Here is a 21,171-nt window from a genome sequence, read left to right as displayed (position 1 = left end):
CATTGTTTTCCTATAGTTATGATTTTATATATAACCAAATATGTAGACCATTTATTTTTGTATGTAGACCATTTATTTTTTGCCGTGCTTTGTTTATAATAATTATTGTATGTTATATGTTGGATTTGTTACTATTAGTAATTGCGTTAGCTAACATAAACAAACAATGATTCTACACAAAATGATTAGTTGACTTTACTTTAAAAAATTTAGGAAACCCGTTGGGTTTACGTTAGCAATTTCCATACTGTTACATATCCTCTGGTACGCAAGGTTGTTTTGACGTATGTTGTTGCATATGTGTTAAGTTACAGGATAAGTTACAGTATGGAAATTGCTTACTTATTTTTTAACGCAACAAGTTTCATCAATGGATTTATTAAGAATCACATTTTTGGGTTTATTTAAATCAAAATTACATTAAGAAAGATTAATAAATGCTAAATTGCTCATTGTTAGTTCATATTAGTTAATGCATTTACTAATGTTAACAAATCCAACCTTATTGTAAAGTATTACCAAATATTTTTATATACATATTTTGTAGAATATTTAGGGCCAGATTTACTAACAGCTTGCGCCAGCGCAAACCATCATTTTGTCGTTAAATTACGTCTGTTGGGATTTACTAAAGACATGCAGTGGAGGAAAAAGCTGTAAAGGTGTGGTCTAGTTATTTTTTCGACTGACCTTATTGCATATGCATTTCTAGGAGTTTCCCTTTTAGGCACAAATGTTTTGGGAGGAGATTATTTAAATGATTTACGCAACATGATTTACTTATGTTTGCGCGTGTGTTATGACTGGTATCAAGTCTTATAGGTCACATTCTTCCTGATCCAATTTTTAAACTTTAGTTAGTGTGTAAAACCCGATTTATAGTCGTGCTTAAGATCTACGCCGTAAGTTATCCGTAGCCTTTGAGTAGCTCTGCGTAGCCTGACGTGCACCTCGCAAAATTTTTAACAATGCGTCAGTTCTACGCAGACCGCAAGTGTTGTGATTGGTCCACCAGAACCCCTCTGGTCAGGTAAAAAAACTGTGTGATAAGTATTTCCGTTTGCGATGGTAAAAACAAAGATGAGCCAAGTTGAGTGATTTAACTCAAACTGCAACAAAAGTCGCTGTTTATTTACTTCCATCATTGCTGGTCTTCTCAAATTATACACAACAAGTTGCTGTTTCTTCTTCGTTTGTGGGTTAACTTGCCAAGCTTCTTCTTTGAAAGTCATGCTGCTACTGTGGTTACATGCGTGGATACTGCCTACCAGCGGTCTGCGCGTGTGTTTGCGCGTTGACGCGGATGACGACGCAAAAGTATAAATGAAAACCGCCGTTGCGGCTACTACGTACGACCTACGCACAACTATAACGAGCTCTTAATGTTGCTGTTAAAGCATAAATAATACCTGCAAAATGATACATTTTAAAGTTCACTGCCAGGTGACATATTTTCCTTAACAGAAGTCCCCTTTCAAACCCTACAGCTCTGCTTTTTTGCGACCCTGAATTAATTTGCGCTGCTCTTAGTAGATTACGTTGTCATTTTGGAAATCAGCATCGTCTTTGTTATTTAATTTGCTCGTTTTTTTGTAAATAACCCGCAGATATTACCACTCCCATCAGCGCTTTTTTGGAATTGCGCTCTTATGCTAATTTGCCCCATTTAGTAAATCTGGCCTATAGTTTTACAGAAGACATTGAAAACTATAAAGGAAAACAAATCTTTTGTTTCTTTTCTAATTATATTTGAAATCTGGCGGGAATTGTGTCCATGTGTAAAACATCCATGTTGCGCTTAATTTTTTAAGTTTAATCAACCTGAAATTACAATTAATTTCAACTTTCTTTACTATTGAGTCATTATATCCTTTGGTTGTCTAGATAGCTGAAGTGGAAATGACAGAGTTCTCAAAAGTGCCGAAAGCCCAGCTGGTGTGTGCTAAATCTACTGTGTGAAAAGGCCTCTCCGTGTCCTTTTGTGAAACTCTCCAGCATTTGGACATTTGTGTGCGTGCGGGACCCCAATGTGACGGATGTTAACTCTCAGACAGGGTAAATTAAAGCTGAGAGCTGACCTGGTGCTTTCTTCTCTGTGCATATATACTCAAGACTGTATCTACATGCGATGATCTTTCTGAATATTTTACTTTCTGAGTTGGTAAACAGTGTTTTGTGTTACTTTTATCATATTGGTGCATCCACTGTATTTTATATTCTGAAACTGGTAGTACTTAATTTCAAGAAACACACTTATTGATATCATGCATAGATTGAATGCACTTTATGTTGCTTTGGATGAAAGCGTCTGTCAAATGCATAAGTAAGCAATAAGATACTCGATGCTGTGCTGTATTGTGGAATAATTATGTAACGGCTGAAGGGCATTGTTAACCCCGTTGCATTGTGCAACCCCTTGAGTCGTGACTTATTCACAATACAGCACCTTGGGTACCTTATTGCTTTTATAAAATGGTTACCACCACACAATACAAATATTAAAGCAAAAAATATGCATCAACGCAAATTTCATGTAGTAAAATGGAAAAGTCTTTGACCGACTGTTTCACATATGTAACGTTGCAGAATCATTGGGTGCATCGGTCATAGCTGTTATTAATCGTAAATAAAGCACAGCTATCGACCAATCAGAATCAAGAACTGGAACTAACCGTCTCATAAATGGTAAAAATTACACTTTGTCACAATTTTTACAACCGCTTCTAATATAATTGTAATGACGTAAACAGATGCTCGGATCGTTTTAAGTGACCCGAAACGACTCATTATGTCAGCATTGAATGTAGTGTCATAAGCACAGAGGGGTGTAAAATCATAATTACTCAATTTAGGATCATCTGGTTGCCATAGAGCTACGCATTTGTATCATGACTTTTATTGGACACTGTAGACAGACTAATGAAGTCCAAATCTGTTTGTCTAACCCAATATTGAGATAAATGCCTATTGATGTTAATCTAAAATGGTGTTGTTTCCAATGGTTTTGGTTTGAACTGATCTCAGATCAGCAGAAATGAGTTTAATCTGTGCCCCAGGCTCTTCAGTCAGTGTGTTGATTGACGCTTTTGTCGGTTAAATGCGGAAGCTCTGCAGTCTGAGGTTAATTGAGATCTTCTGCACATCTGCGATTCTGAACGTTTAATAAAGGGATCATGAATGAAAATTCTTAAATAGGGCTGCACAATATAGCAAGATTACCATTATATTGCAAATGTTCATATCGCAAAAGTATATATATATTTTTTTGAGATTTTTGTCAGATTGTTAGTTTCAGGCAAACATATGAGAAGTACTTCTCAGTCTCCATTTGCACTATTTGGTCTCATTGTTCTCCAAGAGAAACTATTGAAATATTAAAGAGATCTCATTTTCCTCTTCTCTTTCTCTTTCTCAGCCTTGCTCTATCTCTCTCTCTCTCTCTCTCTATTTTTGTCCTTCTCTCCATCTCTCAGTTTCTGTGGATGCTTTCGGTTTTGCACCAGGAAATGCATTAACCCCCTTTGTCCCCGTACAAAGGGGTGTGTTAATCTCCCCGAGTTAGTAGGCAGGGACATGGGGGTGGGCGCACGGAGGGACGAGTGAGCGCTTGTGTAGATGTATGAGCGTGTGTCTGTGTGTGTACGAGGCAGCCGGCTGTCAGAGCATTCACTGGCCACACACGCACTTCAGGAACCACAGGGGATGTTTGCAGCATGCACTTTTGGTACCTACCGTCATCAGGAAAGGAATGATATTGAATGACCACAGCATTAAGGTAATCATATTCTGGTTGGTTAAAATATATACAATTATTTTCTGCACACATACCCTTTGTTTCTTATGTGTGACATGCGATTTTGCAGTTGTTGGGTTGTTAGAGTTTTGTTTGGAGGTATTTTGGTAAATTTATTCCTGAAGGTTTCCCACACCATGTGGGTGAAAGTTAAACCTTCAGGGTAAACTATTTCCTTTCACCTTTTTGACTCGGGTGGTGTGACTGCATGAAAACGAGAGCAAATAGCATTTTGTTTATGTCTTGTGAATGGTACACACCTGCTATCACCTTTCTTCTAAGAAAAACAGACAGATTTGTGTTTGTGTTCATTTGTTTATTTTTTAACTTGTGTGTGCTGATGTGACAGAGCTGTCTGCTCTATATATGTGTGCATAGATAGATAAATAGATAGATAGATAGATAGATAGATAGATAGATAGATAGATAGATAGATAGATAGATAGATAGATAGATAGATAGATAGATAGATAGACAGATAGACAGATAGACAGATAGAATGATAGACAGACATATAGAGCTGTCTACTGTATATGTGTGCATAGATACATAAACTGATGGAGGACAGACAGACAGACAGACAGACAGACAGACATACAGATAGAGCTGTATACTCTATATGTGCACAGATAGACAGACAGACTGATAGACAGACAGACAGACAGACAGACAGACAGACAGACAGACAGACAGACAGACTGATAGACAGACAGACAGACAGACAGACAGACAGACAAACCGACAGATAGAGCTGTCTACTGTATATGTGTGCATAGATATATAAACTAATGGAGGACAGACAGACAGACAGATAGAGCTGTCTACTCTATATGTGTGCATAGATAGATAGACAGGCTGACAGACAGATAGACTGACAAACAGACAGACAGATAGAGCTGTCTGCTGTATATGCGTGCGTGCATAGATACATAAACTGATGAAGGACAGTCAGATAGACAGATAGAGCTTTCTACTCTATGTGTGCATAGATAGATAGACAGATTGACAGACAGACAGACAGATAGACTGACAAACAGACAGCTGTCTGCTGTATACGTGCGTGCATAGATACATGAACTGATGGAATACAGACAGACAGACAGACAGACAGACAGACAGATAAAGCTGTCTACTGTATATGTGTGCATATATACATAAACTAATGGAGGATAGAGAGACAGACAGATAGACAGAGCTGTCTACTCTATATGTGTGCATAGATCGATAGACAGATTGACAGAGAGACAGACAAACAGGTAGACAGACAGATAGAGCTGTCTACTGTATATGTGGGCATAGATAGATAGACAGACAGACAGACAGACAGACAGGAAGATAGATAGAGCTGTCTACTCCATATGCGTGCATAGATACATAAACTGATGGAGGACAGACAGACAGACAGACAGACAGACAGACAGATAGAGCTGTCTGCTGTATATGCGTGCATAGATACATAAACTGATGGAGAATATACGGACAGACAGATAGAGCTGTCTACTCTATATGTGTGCATAGATAGATAGACAGATTGACAGACAGACGTATAGACAATCAGACAGATAGACTGATAGACAGACAGACAGACAGACAGATAGACTGATATACAGACAGATAGACTGATAGACAGACAGACATATAGAGCTATCTGCTGTATATGCATGCATAGATAGATAAACTGATGGAGGACAGACAGACAGACAGACAGACAGATAGAACTGTCTACTGTATATGTGTGCATAGATAGATAGACAGACAGACAGACAGACAGACTAAAAGACAGAAAGACTAATAGGCAGACAGACAGATAGAGCTATCTGCTGTATATGCATGCATAGATAGATAAACTGATGAAGGACAGACAGATATAGCTGTCTACTGTATATGTGTGCATATATAGACTGACAAACAGACAGACAGATATAGCTGTCTGATGTATAAGTATATAGATAGATAAACTGATGGAGGACAGACAGACAGAGCTGTCTACTCTATATGTGTGCATAGATAGATAGACAGATTGATAGAAAGACAGATAGATAGACAGACAGACTGATAGATAGATAGACTGATAGGCAGATAGACTGATAGGCAGACAGACAGATAGATAGACAGACATATAGAGCTGTCTACTGTATATGCATACATAAACTGATGGAGGACAGACAGATAGATAAAAAGATAGATGATATATTATATAGATGATGATGAATTTTTAGATCTGTCTCTAAACATTCGATACAGTGTTCAGAACCCCTCTCTCTCTCTCTCTCTCTCTCTCTCTCTCTCTCTCTCTCTCTCTCTCTCTCTCTCTCTCTCTCTCTCTCTTTCTCTCTCTCTCTCCACCATCCCGGCATGCGGCCTGTCTCCATGACAACGCCTCAGGTCCGCTCTGAGAGGTGGGAGGTAGTTAGTGTAATTTTTCTCTGTTTTTAATGCTCGTTGCTCTCTCTTTCTGTCTCTCTGTGATACAGCAGCTGTTGGCGACAGCTTCATGAGCGGTCAGAGATTTCCACAGTTTGCTTTAAAATCAGAAAACAATAAAGCAAAGCAGCACGGCTCTCCCTCGCTGCGCCTTTGTGGTCGCTCTCGCATCAAAGCGTGTGGGGAGGCAGAGTTAACCCGCGTGTTTCTGTTAATGTGAAATGAATGCGTGCGTCTCGGGGGAAAGCACTAATATATGCACTTCCATGAAGCAGCACGTGTGATATAGAGGTGATAAGAGGGGTGTTGCTGAAAGCAGGTCCCCCTGTCACGCTCACTGCTGATTTAAGACATGTGTTTACACTGAAGCAATATATATTTTTTAATATCCCACTGGGGCAAAGACCAACTTGTTTTTGGGATTGCGTGCTTTTAATAGATGCTACGGTAAGCTTGTTGTCAGCACTTGTCCTTATGTTTTGTGTGTATCTGTGTTTTTTGTTCTGGAAAAGTCACCCTTATGTGGTTTCAAATATGTATGACTTACTTTTAGTGAATAACAGCTTAATTATCAGTCTGTTACTCACACAGAGCTCCAGTTTGACTTCTCAGTATAGTGCATGAGTTGAGTTGTATAAGATCTACTTTTGTTCTCTTTGACTCATTTTTGAAGCTTCAAAGCTCCAGCCCCCATTCACTGTAATTGCATGGAAAAGAAACAGATCTTTTTTGAAGAAAAACAAACTTGTACAGATTCAAAACATCACAAGGGTATAAAAGTGAATTATGAGCTTAAAGGCACAATATGTAAGATTTTTATAACAAAATATTCAAAAATCATTTGCAAATTGGGATATATTTCATGCAGTTGTGTACTTATTTATCCCCATTTAAAAAAATGGCTTGTCTCTGTCATTGTTGTCTGTCAGTGAAGTATTTCCGCACGTTGTTCATAACAATGGCAAAAAATAATGCGTACAAACGTACAAGTAATACAAAATTAATTCATGACCTTGAACATGATTAGCGAATTTCATACATCCAAAGATGTTCACACCAGCCGCGGTAGAGGCGTAAAGCGCAAGTGATTTCAATGTTAAGTCAATGTAAAAATGTGTTGACGTTCGTCTGGAGGTCTCGCGGCGCGAATGAGGCGTTAAGCGCGGTGTTGTAGACGCGATTTCGAATTGCTCGAATTGAGCGTTGCAAATTTGAACTTTGGTTGAAACCAGGAGCATGCCATGAAAGTGAAATGATTACAGGAAGCGAGCGGGCAGAAGCCCCTCCCATGATGTGAATTTCCACCTATGACTAGAATTTCACACGCGAATGAAGCGAGTACACTCTAAATGTTCAAGCGTCCAACTACACGCCTCAAACGCGTCTGGTGTGATCCCAGCATCATAACATCATTAAGCTTTTGCTTTTGTAATTGTTTTTAAAATGCGACCTCAAGTGGTTAAATCCTACATATTGTGCCTTTAAGTGTAAAAAAAACTTACTTTTCATTTTGAGTGTACTGTCCCTTTAAGTACAGAGAGTCATGGTGCCTTTTTTTAACATTTGATGATTCAGCTCATCATATTAGAGTTTCCCATTTATTAATTTCATTGTGTTTTACAGCTTTACTGTACACCTGAGCTGTGGACGTCTGGTTGAAACGGGAGGATCCGCTAACTAAAACACTCCTAAACAGGTAAAGTGTTGCTCGCTTGATGCTACTTTATGTCTGTTTGCACTTTTTCCATTTCAGTGTTTTAAAGTTAATGAGGATGATTCAGTGTTAACATCCTTTCACAGAGGCTTTAATATAAAAAGCTTTTACTTTAGCAAAACAAACATTTGCATTATGCCGCAGACGTCTTTATTCAAAGCGACTTGCATTCAAGGTATACATTGTATCAGTTTGTGCATTTCCATGACCTTGAGATTACAAGCACCATGCTTTACCAGTTGAGTTAAAGGAAGACTACTTGTTTAACAATTTATAGTAATGGAACACAAATATTATGCATATTGCTTACAAACATCATCATCACTAACAGCAGACTTTGATAGCAATGTTGTCAGACAGATTGTTATCATGTGGAAGGACATAATATACATGATCAGTCTAAAATCTAAATTCTACAAAAAATATTATATATATTTAAATACACAAATATACATATATACATTTAAGGACATTTTTATTAATATATTACATTTTAAATGTATATTAAATATATGTAAGGAATAATTGACGACGTGCCGTTGAATTGTAAGATAATTAATAATGCACACCCAAGTTGGTTATTCACAGATTGCATTATTTTCATATGCAACTGTAAATCTTTCTTAAATTCATACATGAATGTCTGTGTATTTATATATACATAATAATTACACACAGTACACACACATATACTGTATATTATGCAGACACTCACTTTTTTGTATGCGATTAATCGCGATTAATCGCTTGACCACCACTAATTGAAAAGTTAAAAATGTATTGTATTTACAGTCTATGAAATGTGTGTGTTTAAATAATTTCAACTGAAAATACTTAAATGTGATGCTCTTTAATGATGAACCCTGCTGGGCTTTACTATGAACTATACGTCTGGTGGTATTAATGCAAAGATCTACAGCTCGCTCCAGAGCTCAGCCTAGATTTGTAGTAAAAAGCAGATAAAATAGACCGTGATCTCGTGCCATGTGCGTGGGCATGATTAAGGTTTCTGCTGGGAAGTTGTTTTTTTGACAAATATTGTCATACGCATTTGGGGTTTGTGTTTTGCTGGACTAATAGCCACATTCTCTGGATGAATCATGGTGAGGTTTTATTGCCCTTCAGTTTGGATTGAAACAGTTTCCTCAAGAATGAAATTACTCATCCTTATTTCTTGTAAGAAACCTTGGCTTTCTTTCTTCTGTTGAGCACAAAATAAGTTACAGTATTTACAACAATACAATAAAAGTGAATGGTGACCAAAACTGACATTTTCAATGTAAAAGTAAAAAAAGATTTAAAAAACAGGTTACCTGGTTGCCTTAAAAACTTAAAAATATTAGTAAACTCAAAAAAGTTGTGTAAAAAAGTTAGTCAACTAATATTTTTAAGTTGAATTGGTTTAAGGCAACCAGCAAAATTTTTTTACACTTACATTATGATTTCAGTCTGTTTCTCACTCACGGTTATGACAATTGGCTGACTGTTAATTGTCTAATATATTGTGACGATAATGGCGATTAATTGCCTATTTTAGGGCTTTGGCGATTATTGACGATTAATTGTCTGTTTTGTTGCTTTGACATTTAATTCTCATACATTTTTTTGTTTATTCAATAATTTTCACACATTGTTGTGATTATTTAAATTCAATCTTTTGCAAGGTTTACCTGGCAGTAAATATTAATACACATAACGCATATTTAAAAGTAATCTGATACTGTCTCGTTTATAGACGGTTTCAGCAGTAACAACATAAACAAGGTCCGCACCTAACTTATGGTTAACTCCGCTAAAAATAAATAACCACAAAGTACTTTAAACATAGTTTATTTATATAACAAGCAAAAAAACAACACATAGATTACCTAGGAAACCAAAACATTTGTTATTTTTGACGAGGCTTTGTTCAAGAGATCAGTAGCAACTAGTCAGACCATTAAAAAAAACGAAACTCGAAGTAAAGTTCGGATCCAGACGTGTATCACGTGCGTCCGATGAAACCGTCTATACAGGCGCTGCAGCTCCCCCTTGTGTTTTTTCGAGAGATGTGCAATCATTGCGGTGATCTGAAATCATTGCGATTGTTTGACCTCATTGCGATGATTTCACATCACCGCAATGATTGCACATCTCTTGAAAAAACACAAGGGGGAGCTGCAGCGCCTGTATAAACGAGACAGTATCAGATTACTTTTACAATTATTTAATCATTGTGACAGCCCTATTTCTCACACATCATTAAAAGACTGGGAATATGGCGCACAAGTCATATAGATTTGGGTCTTTTGGGTCTTGACAGCCCAAATGGCCCCCATTTACTTGAATGTTATGGTCATGACTGAGTAGCTCTGTTTTTTTTTTGGGGGGGGGGGCAGTCCCTTTCAACATTTCTTTATTAAAAATTTGGCTTTTTAACCATAGATGAAAGGGATAAATTCTATTGTAGGTATTATATAAACTCTGACACACAGTTTTACCTCTGTTAATGGCAGTAATATCATCACATACTGTAAAATCTCTGGTTCACCCACATACAGCATGTGGACAGATGACCACAGCTTATCTATAACAGATGGAGCAGAGATAGTGAGAGCCAGCCCTTACTTTCCTCCTGTAGAGCTTCAGATGAGATTTGTGGGAATCAGTGTGCATTATGGATACAATTTAATAACATGACAGGTTTAGATGTGATATATATATCACAAACCTTAACACAGTAGTTTAACACAGTAAAAATTCATGATCCAAAGAAATGACTTATGGTTCAGTGGGCGAATGAGTCGTTTCATGATTCATTGATTCGCTTCATCTTATTAAATGACTCTGTGAGTGAGCAGTTTAAGACCGATTAGTAGTGAGATCCTCATCTGACTGTTATGACCTTTATCTATATTTTCTGCATCATTAAAAGTCCTCTTCAGAATACAAATAAGCCTGCATTACAATCTCATGGTCTAACGTCGGGATGAGACCTTTAATGAAACATGTGGCCCACCCCCCATGTATAGATATCACCCAGGAGAACAGCAGAGGTGGATTATACAGATCAACAGATTTTAAGACGCTTGAGAGCTTATTACAACCAGTGTTAAATAAAACATAATGATCCCCCCCCCCCTACAGCAACACATGTGCTTGGACAAAAGATGAGAGTGATGTCAGACTATGACTCTCAGCCTTCAGGAGCCATCGTATTATTTCAGGATATTCCCGAATTCTCTCTAAATATTTAATGCTCCATAGTACTTTTTGAGAGCTTGACAAAAGCGCCATTCCCTGTATTATTTGAACACTATTTCAAATAGAGTGTTGGGTTATAACTTGCTCATTTCAATTTATTATGACCCACAGAACAATTTAAAGGTTTAGTTCACCCAGTAATGAAAGCCCCATTAGTAGCTGTTTGGCGGATACGTCTAGGAGCGGTTTAATGTGGCATCTATGCATGCATATATATCTATGACTGATGAAGGAAGCAAGTGTTTAACACATGCATGTGGTGCTTTCGTGAATACACATCGGAGACTGACTTTATGAGCACAGAAAGTATTCTCGTTGAAATTGAATGGAGTATGTTAACTATTGTCTGCCTTAAAATTTGTGAGTTGCGATGCCGTCTATGATTGCTCTGAAAGATCTTGGATTTCATCATTTTTTTTAATTTGTGATGTTACAGGGATAGTTCACCGAATAATGAAAATATTGTCATTACTCACCCTCATGTCGTTTCACACCCGTAAAATCTTTGTTCATGTTTGAAACACAAACTTAAGCTATTTTTGATAAAATCCTAAAAACAGCAATGCAACTTTTTTGTGCTTAAAACGTCGTTTATAGGTATATATTTACATAGAAGCTCCATTGGTGGCTGTTTGGCGGACACGTCTAGGAACAGTCGAATGAGGCATCTATGCATGCATATATATCTATGGCTGATAAAGGACGCTAGTGTTTAACGCATGCATGTGGTGCTTTCATAAATACACATCGGAGACTGACTTTATGAGCACAAAAAGTATTCTTGTCGCTTCATGAACTGAGGATTAAATGGACTATGTTAACTATGTCTTTGTGCGCCTTAAAAGTTGTAAGTTGCTTTGTCATCTATGGTGGCTCTGAAAGATCTTGGATTTCATAAAAATATTTTTATTTGTGTTCTTAAAGGGATAGTTTACCCAATAACGAAAATTTTGTCATTACTCACCGTCATGTCGTTTCACACCCGTAAGACCTTTATTCATGTTCGAAATACAAACCAAGTTTTTTTGATAAAATCCCAAGTATAGCAATGCGAATTTTTGTGCTTAAAAGGTTGTTTATAGATATATATTTACATAGACGCCCCATTAGTAGCTGTTTGGTGGACATGTCTAGGAGTGGTCGAATGAGGCATCTATGCATGCATATATATCTATGGCTGATGAAGTTTTTAACAAATGCATGTGGTGCTTTTGTGAATACCCGTCGCAGAAATATTCTTGTCGCTTCATGAACTGAAGATTGATTGGACTATGTTAACTATGTCTTTGTGGGCCTTAAAATTTGTGAGTTGCGTTGCCGTCTATGATTGCTCTGAAAGATCTTGGATTTCATCATTTTTTTTAATTTGTGATCTTACAGGGATAGTTCACCGAATAATGAAAATATTGTCATTACTCACCCTCATGTCGTTACACACCCGTAAAATCTTTGTTCATGTTTGAAACACAAACTTAAGCTATTTTTGATAAAATCCTTAAAACAGCAATGCAACTTTTTTGTGCTTAAAAAGTCGTTTATAGGTATATATTTACATAGAAGCTCCATTGGTGGCTGCTTGGCGGACACGTCTAGGAACAGTCGAATGAGGCATCTATGCATGCATATATATCTATGGCTGATGAAGGACGCTAGTGTTTAACGCATGCATGTGGTGCTTTCATAAATACACATCGGAGACTGACTTTATGAGCACAAAAAGTATTCTTGTCGCTTCATGAACTGAGGATTAAATGGACTATGTTAACTATGTCTTTGTGCGCCTTAAAAGTTGTAAGTTGCTTTGTCATCTATGGTGGCTCTGAAAGATCTTGGATTTCATAAAAATATTTTTATTAGTGTTCTTAAAGGGATAGTTCTCCCAATAATGAAAATATTGTCATTACTCACCCTCATGTCGTTTCACACCCGTAAAATCTTTGTTCATGTTTGAAACACAAACTTAAGCTATTTTTGATAAAATCCTAAAAACAGCAATGCAACTTTTTTGTGCTTAAAACGTCGTTTATAGGTATATATTTACATAGAAGCTCCATTGGTGGCTGTTTGGCGGACACGTCTAGGAACAGTCGAATGAGGCATCTATGCATGCATATATATCTATGGCTGATGAAGGACGCTAGTGTTTAACACATGCATGTGGTGCTTTCGTGAATACACATCGGAGACTGACTTTATGAGCACAAAAAGTATTCTTGTCGCTTCATGAACTGAGGATTAAATGGACTATGTTAACTATGTCTTTGTGCGCCTTAAAAGTTGTGAGTTGCTTTGTCATCTATGGTGGCTCTGAAAGATCTTGGATTTCATAAAAATATTTTTATTTGTGTTCTTAAAGGGATAGTTTACCCAATAACGAAAATTTTGTCATTACTCACCGTCATGTCGTTTCACACCCGTAAGACCTTTATTCATGTTCGAAATACAAACCAAGTTTTTAAAAAAAAAATCCCAAGTATAGCAATGCGAATTTTTGTGCTTAAAAGGTTGTTTATAGATATATATTTACATAGACGCCCCATTAGTAGCTGTTTGGTGGACATGTCTAGGAGTGGTCAAATGAGGCATCTATGCATGCATATATATCTATGGCTGATGAAGTTTTTAACAAATGCATGTGGTGCTTTTGTGAATACCCGTCGCAGAAATATTCTTGTCGCTTCATGAACTGAAGATTGATTGGACTATGTTAACTATGTCTTTGTGGGCCTTAAAATTTGTGAGTTGCGTTGCCGTCTATGATTGCTCTGAAAGATCTTGGATTTCATCATTTTTTTTAATTTGTGATCTTACAGGGATAGTTCCCCGAATAATGAAAATATTGTCATTACTCACCCTCATGTCGTTACACACCCGTAAAATCTTTGTTCATGTTTGAAACACAAACTTAAGCTATTTTTGATAAAATCCTAAAAACAGCAATGCAACTTTTTTGTGCTTAAAACGTCGTTTATAGGTATATATTTACATAGAAGCTCCATTGGTGGCTGTTTGGCGGACACGTCTAGGAACAGTCGAATGAGGCATCTATGCATGCATATATATCTATGGCTGATGAAGGACGCTAGTGTTTAACGCATGCATGTGGTGCTCTCATAAATACACATGGTGTATGGTCTATGGTCTATGGTGGCTCGGAGAGCTGTCGGATTTTATAAAAAAATATCTTAAAGGTCCTGTTCTTTCTGTGTTTTTGAAGCTTTGATTGTGTTTACAGTGCGCAATATATTCATGTTTCACGTGAAAAAAAGAAATGCAGTATTTTTCACACAGTTTACTTATCTGTATAGCGCTGTTTTCACTGTCCTAAAAACCGGCTGATGTCTTCCTTGTTCTGTGAAGTCCCTCCTTCAGAAATACGTAACAAGTTCTGATTGTGTAGTTTGTTTAGTGTGTTGTGATTCGACAGCAGCTTAGCTTGCCGTTAGCTTAGCTGGCAACTGACATATTACTGTGGGCGGAGTTTAGTCAAAAACTGTTCTAGTGACGTCATTAAAGCAGGAAGTAGAGGGCTGTAGTCCAAACCGGCCGTTCGCTGTAGACTTTGAAAGGAGAATTCTGTTAAAGAAAAATATAGCCAGACAGTGAACTTGGTGCTTTATCATTTTACAGGTATTATTTATGATATTATAGAAACATTACAAAATAAATAGTGTTTAAAAAATTGGATCAGCAAGAATGTAACCTTTAATTTGTTTACTTTAGCCTCTTCAACCCTAGGACCCTGTCCCGGGTCCAAAATTTCTCATTTTGACTTAATATAAAATATTCTTTTAATTGTTAATGGTCTGTCATGGACCCCAGTAACACATATGAGATACTGTTTGAAAGCTTACAGTCTCTACTTTCTGCAGATATGCATCACTTTGAGAAATCTTTTACTGTAAGAAAGTTATTTACACTTAATTTACACTATCACCCCCCCCCCCATAATTTTGTATATGATTTAATATTCACATATTTCATATTTTTAAAATATGACAAACATGGGCAAGTCTTATATCAAATAAAAAGCTCTCATTCTCAGGAATAAGGCTACAGCGTTATTTTTGTTCTATTATTAACACATATCCAACAATAGTTATAGTTAAGGTAAAAAATCGTCTTTTGTAAACGTATGTGAAACTTGAGCAGGAACTGCCTCAGATAGCACATATAGCCACAAATGATACACCATCTTTTATATTAGGTCCTACTCTAAGAAATGAGTCCATTCACAGCATTTTGGTTGTGTGCATGAATAATCCCTTGCTATTTATTATATGTGCAAAACAAAAAATTAATATTTATATGAAAAATGTATTTTCGCACACTTCAATAAAATAAGAATAACTTTTGAATGCGACATGATAAAGAGATCATTCTTTTTTTTGGGTGTTTACTGTCTGTTAACAACCAGAACTGTTTGCAGTCTGCTAGAGCACACATAACCAGAGTTATACACTATCAAAGGCAGTATTTACAACATAAAAAAAGAAAATTTGGTGTTTCATCGTATGAAAAATAACATAAATAACAATAGTTTTCACAAACAGCAGCTTTTTATGTAACTTCAAAGTGTTTTCTTTAAAATGATATAAAGCAATTGCATTTATTCCACTGTATGTGCTTATGGGAGCACTTCAAATATTTTTAGGTGGAAATTAAATACAAAAATGGTATTTTTCCTCCCTTCAGTTGGAGTAAAATAACTTTTGTATAAATTATGATAGAGAAAAAATTCCTTTTTCCTCTGTAAGCTGGCAATTGCTGGAATCAAACAAAACTGTCTGCAGGGAGCTGAGGCACTCAGGGCCAGAGTTATACACTTTCAAATAAAAACTTTAGAAAACAAAACATCAAAAAGCGCCTATTTATTTTTGTGTTTATTAGAGGACTGACATCACATACAACCATGTTTAGCACTTTCAACAGTGTTTTATGTAATTTCAAAGGGTTTCCTGTGAAATGATACCAAACATTTGTATGCAAACCTCTGCATGTGGGTATGGGAAGCTTTTGAAATTGGGTAGGCCAAGTCCAGGCGAAAATCCCCAAAATAGCTTCAGGGTGGAAGAAGTTAAAGGTTTTACGTTTGTGGAGTAATAAAAACCTTTTCGTTTTGGGGTGAACTATCCTGTTAAATTATGATCATTACAGGATTTTAGATTTCTTTCTTCTGCCAAAAACTAAAAACATTTTATTCCATTACAGACCATTGAGATCAGATCCTAACCTGTTTGCATCTGTTTTTATAAGCCTTTGATTTTAAAACCCATACTGATGCTGTTTTTATAGTATTAACATCCGTCTCAAATGTGTCTCGATGACAGATGTAAACATTGCAGGTCCCTGATTTAGTGATTAGGAAAATCACTCATACATTCCCTGCTTGGTTTACTTTGTGTTTAAGCTGAAAAATGTACAAAAGGATTGTGTTACTCCAATATATACATACAATACATTTTAATTTGTGCCACAAACCTATACTTTGTTTCCCAGGAGCCATATGGGTGGATATGAAATCCAGTGTAAGCTTGTTTAGTTAATAGACATTTATTTTCCTTAAATCGGCTTTATCCAGAAAGAGAGAAGAGTTTTAAAATATTAAACACATTCTTCTTCCTCTATTATAAGATATTACACCAAAAACACACAACTTGAGAGTTAAATGCTGTTTTGAATGAATAGTACTTTGCACTTTAGTGTATTTAAATTAAGATTCATTGTTGTTTACATTGGAATACACATTAGAAATTCTCCCATGTTTTTATGTTGCAGTTTTATAGTCTGTTAGTCTAGAGTTTTGAGCGAACACATTCAGCATACAAACTATAAACAGCATAAAGCAACAATACAGCTCGTGATTGGCCAGACAGGACCATGCTGACATTCAGCACCTTCCCAAAGCTCAGGAGAGAAAGAACGTTCTCCCATCCGGCTGACGCTGCAGGAACGACTGGATAACCTCACGCCAGCGCCGTGTCAAATGAAGTTAGCTCATGTATTTAGACAGCAATTCTGTGCAAACACCCAGCAGTGACCTTTTGAAACAAAGCAGGGCTGAGGTTTTGCATTGTCTTGCTTTCGAAAGCATCAGTTGTTGGTTTTTGGACGCAACATCAGCGTATCGCCGTACAGCTGCCAGCAGAGCAGTTCAACAAGTGTAGCTTCTCGAACTGAAACTATACCTCTATGGTGCAAAAACTCATTTCCCTAACCAGTTTCTCTGTGTCGCCTTGTAGTAAAAAAATCCTTTTTTAGAAACAACAAATACAAATGTTTTACCTCAGAAGAATTGCGCAAGTTTTACAGAAAAAAAATCTAGCTTAAAGGTGCAGTGTGTAATTTTAGAAGGACCTCTTGACAGAAATGCAAAATAATATACAAAACTATATTATCAGGGGTGTATAAAGACCTTTTTATAATGAACCGTTATGTTTTTATTACCTTAGAATGAGACGTTTTTATCTACATACACAGAGGGTCCCCTTACATGGAAGTCGCCATTTTGTGCCACCATGTTTCTACAGAAGCCCTAAATGGACAAACTTTTTTTACTAAGTTGTCTGTCAATTACATGTTTTCCGGTGGCGGCTACAATAGCTTCTCTATGCGTTTCAAAAGCGAGGGGTGAGCAGTGGACTGAGCCATTGGTTGCAATTCGCAACCTCACCACTGGATGCCGCTAAAATTTACACAATGTACCTTTAAATTATGTTTGGCAAATTATAAAGTAAAAACGTAACACTTTACACAATAAGGTTGTATTTATAGTTAAATGCATGAACTAACTAGTGTTGTTTTTCAGCATTTATTAATCTTTGTTAAAGGTGTAGCGGAGAATTTTCTCGAATTTTAGAAAAGAACTGCCTTCTCCACTTTTTTAAAAACTGCAATTGCGCAACATTCCTGATTGACAACTAGGAGGACCAATAGTCTTGATGATCCACCCAAAAAAAGAAAATCCTACCTTTAATGTTAGCAATTGCCAATACAATTGTTCATTGCGTATTTACTAATGCTAACAGTTTCAACTTTTGCAAATTTAAAAAATGTATTAGTAAATGCTAAAATGAACATAAACTAAGATTAATAAATGCTGCAGAATTATTGTTAGTTTATGATGTTAGCTAATGCATTTTCTAAATGTTAACAAATACAATCTTAAAAAAGTGTTACGGTAAAAGCAAAAAAATATTTGTAGTCTATGTCAAACAAAACAATTTGCAAACTGGTAAGAAATTATTTAACGTTTAGACATTTTTAAGTGGATGACAAGACTATTATGATAAATATGACGCACGCAATGGAAAATTGTGCATCTAAAATTAAATGCGTACTAAGTCTAGCTTTTATTGACTCATTGACAACGCCAAACTTCATTTGTACCTTTCCAAATGATTGAATAAGGGCCTTGTATTTCATAAAACATCTGCGTAAACTAGAATTTCATTGGCCCAGAGGAACATTATGAATTAAATTGCAAAGCTGCACGGTGCATTATCCAGTAAGCGCAGGTTGGTAAACAAACTTTAACCCTTTAAAAGGTTTCAGAATAAAGGCTTACTGTATCATCAGTGTTTCTGCGGTTATATCGGTTGGCTAATTCGCCCCTCAAGGGCTTCAGACTTTAGTGTGAAAGGAGACATTTAATGTCTTTTCTCATTTGGCTGGAAGGCATCCTGTGCTAAAGTAAAGAGCTGTTCTTTCTTTTCATTCCTCAATGACAGCTGAGAGCCGTCGAGGGCGCTTTTCTCAGTAGTGTCCTCTGCTTAGATTTACATTAAAAAGATGGATGGGTTTAGCTGCGTTGTCTGTGTCTTTTAATAGGCCGGTGTGTGTAACAAGTGTGTTGCCATGGAAACAGAGCGATGGGATTCATTCTCTTGACTCAGGTCTTCTTCAAAATGAAGTAGCTTGTTGAGAAGAACTTGTACTGTCTGAGAAAGTTTCCCATGTACTGTTTCTGAGCGAGGGAATGTGGTCATTAAAATGCTTATTTTGATGGTTAAATTGCTATATTGAAGGGGTCATGCCATAATTTTCTTTTTTTTGTAGAGGTCCAATTATTATGTTGGACAAGATTTCTGGTGTCAGATCTGTTAAGGTTTTTAGCAGTGGTTATATTTCAATTTTACATCACACACTTTTAAAAGCGACACTTTTTACCAAAAGTACCAGAAAGTAACTTAAATGTCTTAAAAATCAAATACTAAAATAAAGCAGTATATAAACATTACCTGCTGTATACTGTATACATAAAATAATTATCTGCTACGTCCTATAGACGGTTGCAGCAGTAACAACATAAACAAGCGGCTGTCGTGGTCCGCACGTAACTTCCGGTAAACTCTGCAAAGAATAAATAACAACAAAGTCCTTTAAACGTAGTTTATTTATATACCAAGCAAAAAACAACACATAGATTACCTAGGAAACCAAAACATTTGTTATTTTCGACGAGGCATTTGTTCAAGAGATCAGTTTAGCAACTAGTCAGACCATTAAAAAAATGGAAACCGGAAGTAAAGTTTGGATCCAGACGCACAACGCACGTGCGTCCAATATAACTGTCTATACACAATATTTTTTTCTAAAATCCCAAAACTGAGAACCACTGAGTCTATTTTTAGTCCATTTAACTCGTTTACAGCATTTACTGCATATAGTATACTGTGCATTCAGAAAGTATTCATTCATACACCCTTCACTTTTTCAATTTTGTTATGTTGCATAAGTATTCACCCCCTTCACAACACTTGAAATTTAACTCGGGTGCCTCTAATTTCTCTTGATCGTGCTGAGCAGGGTTGGGGAAAGTTACTTTGAAAAGTAATCCATTACAATATTAAGTTACTCCCCAAAAAAGTAACTAATTGTGTTACTTAGTTACTTTTCATGAAAAGTAATGCTTACGTTACTTTTTAGTTACTTTTGCGCTACTTTTGCGAGCCTTGATCTCTTTCAGGCCTTGCCGGTATTTTTTATGACTGAAAAGTTGTGCATTCAGAAATTGCATATTTTATCAAGCTCTGGCCTGCCATCTCAGTTTGGGACACAAACTGTTCCCACACAGGGGTGTACACATAGAGTGCATAATGTGACTACGTTTAGTTTAATTCAGTGCATAATTTTATTTCAATCGAATTAATTAAACTAAAAAAGTAACTTGCATTACTTTTTTGAAAAAGTAACTCAAATATTAATGTGTACATTTAAAAAGTAATGCGTTACTTTACTCGTTACTTCAGAAACGTAATATTAATACGTAATGCACGTTACTTGTAATGTGTTACCCGCAACACTGTTGCTGAGATGTTGTTTGGAGTCCACCTGTGGACAAAAGAAAATATTTTGATTAATTATGTTACTACACAGTACCCATTGACTTCCATAGTGGGTAAAACAAATACTATGGAAGTCAGTGGTTATCGTCAACTGCGTTCTTACCATCAATTATCAAAATGTATCTTCTTTTATGTTCAAAAGAAAAGGTCAGTAAATGATGACAGAATTAAAATTTTTGGTTGAACTGTCCCTTTACTAAGTTGAAAAGTTTAAATGTGTGTGTGTGGAGTCCCACTCATCGTATTGGTCTGAGTTTATTTTGTGTCTCATTCTCATGGTAATGTCCAGCCCAGCTCAAAACACACACTCAGCGAGACCCTTTCTGACCCAAGACAGACACTGTTGATGTTTCTCACACTTCTGTGCTCTTGTACACACGTGAAAGACAAAAGTTTTCTTAAAGCGATTCATGCAGTTATAGCATTGAAATATCCTGAGTTTAATACAAAAGCTTTCAGGAAATGCCAACACATTTTAAAAACACACGCTTACAAAAAGAATCAAACTTAAATGAAAAAGATTGGCAAAATTATCTAGTGAAAAGAAAACCTTGTCAACACAAACAACACGTTTGCCAAACCCACAATAGGCAGCAGGAGGATGTGGTTATGAATGAACCCATATGAATGAAGTTCAGCCTTTTTAAACT

General features: G+C 36.4%; 1 protein-coding gene across 15 annotated transcripts in view; it reads left to right on the top strand.

Annotated features, from left to right (window-relative positions):
• The window catches only part of nrcama (neuronal cell adhesion molecule a), a 77,549-nt gene that overhangs the window by 18,966 nt on the left and 37,412 nt on the right, over nt 1-21,171 (top strand). For 13 of the 15 annotated variants that reach the window (XM_055191415.2, XM_055191420.2, XM_055191411.2 and 10 more), the window contains exon 2: nt 7,841-7,913. The exons of 1 other annotated variant lie outside the window; for it this stretch is intronic. The gene's annotated coding sequence lies outside the window, so the exon portion shown is untranslated. Of the gene's footprint in view, nt 1-3,639; nt 3,776-7,840; nt 7,914-21,171 lie in introns of those variants that run through there. One more of the 15 variants, XM_055191406.2, reaches the window with a different exon arrangement.

This window comes from Misgurnus anguillicaudatus, chromosome 1 (assembly GCF_027580225.2).
Source record: "Misgurnus anguillicaudatus chromosome 1, ASM2758022v2, whole genome shotgun sequence".
NCBI lineage: Eukaryota > Metazoa > Chordata > Actinopteri > Cypriniformes > Cobitidae > Misgurnus > Misgurnus anguillicaudatus.
The sequence above is the reverse complement of the archived record's forward strand: the minus strand, read 5'-3'. Positions and strand labels throughout refer to the sequence as shown.